The 1,703-nt window shown below is 33.1% G+C and overlaps 1 long non-coding RNA gene across 1 annotated transcript in view; it reads left to right on the forward strand.

Annotated features, from left to right (window-relative positions):
- LOC110428456 (uncharacterized) overlaps window positions 1-1,438 on the forward strand; it is a 2,044-nt gene extending 606 nt beyond the window's left edge. Inside the window, exon 2 of the long non-coding RNA XR_002446451.1 lies at window positions 1,027-1,438. This is a non-coding gene — a long non-coding RNA (uncharacterized LOC110428456). The remainder of the gene's footprint in view (window positions 1-1,026) is intronic.
- Window positions 1,439-1,703: the final 265 nt, after the last annotated feature.

Here is a 1,703-nt window from a genome sequence, read left to right on the forward strand (position 1 = left end):
TAAGAAGCATTTAGCATCTAGTGTGCAAATCATCTTAGCCTGTCAAAGCTGTATACAAGGCTCAGTTGGTCATCTACTTTGTTGGCATAGCTATAATGTTCATATTGTCTTTACCCTTGGGATCGAATCAACCTTTAATAGAGGGTTGGTCAAAAGGAGTGATTTTTGCCTGCTGTGTCTTAAGGCATGTGCAGATGCGGAATTTTATTCCTATCAGGGACTAGCTCTAAGGACTTATTTAGTTGATTTCTTTTATTGTGAAGATTGGAGGAGGGTATTCTCTTGCATTTAGTTCTCACACTAAAGCAGAAAGCATCAGTTAATGTATCAGGAAGGAGGCTGATGAATAGAACATAGAAGCTGAATTGTATTGAATGAGAATAATTATATATAGTTCAATCAACATTATTTTGTGATGCGTGCATAATTACATAATCTGCAGTAGGCAGATTTCCATTATGATGAAGTAATAGTGTTCATGAGTAGCAGATCTCCTGTTTTTCTTCAATGACTGCATGATTGTGATTGATTAATAATGTTTTAGGTGATGATATGTACGCATATCATGATGGAATCTTTCATTATGTATCTGATACGGTGATACCTCATAGATCATAAGGCAGCCGTAATTTGTTCTGCATGATGCAGAAGAGCCTACACAGCAAAATGATATACACTTTTTAGTTAGTGTAACTTTGTTTGAGAGATCCAATGGTCACAAGCTGCTAACAAGAAACGCGTGGATGTCCTCAGTCCTGACCAACCATTTTATTCTTCTAAAATAGTACTGCCTAAGAACTGGCAATTTCTTTCATTGCATTCTTGAACTTCAAAATATACATTATTCTTGGGCTTCAAAGTGTATGTTATTGCATTAAATAGCATATTCTTATGATTTTTGGCAAATTTTTTTTCTCAAAGATAGCCGCAGGTCACATGCTTGTTATTTATTGGGTAACTGTTGAGTGGGATGTAGCAGTTGGCTTATTTTCAGTTTGGTTTAGTTATGGAGCTATTCTGATGCAGGTCAAAGGTGTGGAGCAAGAATTAGATACTGAGGCTGAGGATTCTGCATTAGCTGGTCAGATGGGAGTAGTTAAAGTTTAATCATCTCCTATTACCAAGTCTCACCGGTGGTAATCAGATATATAGTTGATGTCAAGGACTAATGGCAGCCGTCCTGTACAGGAGCAAAGTTTGTGGGGTTAACTCAGTTTATTCGTTGGTAGATCCTGTAATTTAGTTACAATAATTTGCATGGGAGATTTTTGGCTGTATAATAACTATAGGCTCTCATGGTCTGTTTACTTCCTGGGCTTGATGCAACTAAAAGTTTGGGTTGCCAATTTATCTTTTTAACAGTTTCTATTGATTGATTGATTGAATATTTAAAACAATTTTTAAATAATTTAAATAAGTATTATTTTTATTAAGTTTATTCAAATCTTCAATCATATTAAACTAAAAATAGAATAGAGGAGAATGTCATGATCACACATAAGAAAAAATTGATAAATTCATGACATATAGACTTTGCCATGTAACGAATCATGTACAAAAGTAACAGGGATGAAGCTTAAATTACATATTAATAGCTTATTTGGTCTAATTTTTTTTTAACTTAAAAGTTATTATTAATTTTTAAAATTAAATTGAAATTGTTTGATAAGTTTTTTTTTATAAATTATAATTTTGGTTAAAAT

The sequence above is a fragment of the Theobroma umbraticum genome, unplaced genomic scaffold (genome assembly GCF_002168275.2).
Source record: "Theobroma umbraticum cultivar Fairchild unplaced genomic scaffold, ASM216827v3 scaffold_115.0, whole genome shotgun sequence".
Taxonomy (NCBI): Eukaryota; Viridiplantae; Streptophyta; class Magnoliopsida; order Malvales; family Malvaceae; genus Theobroma; species Theobroma umbraticum.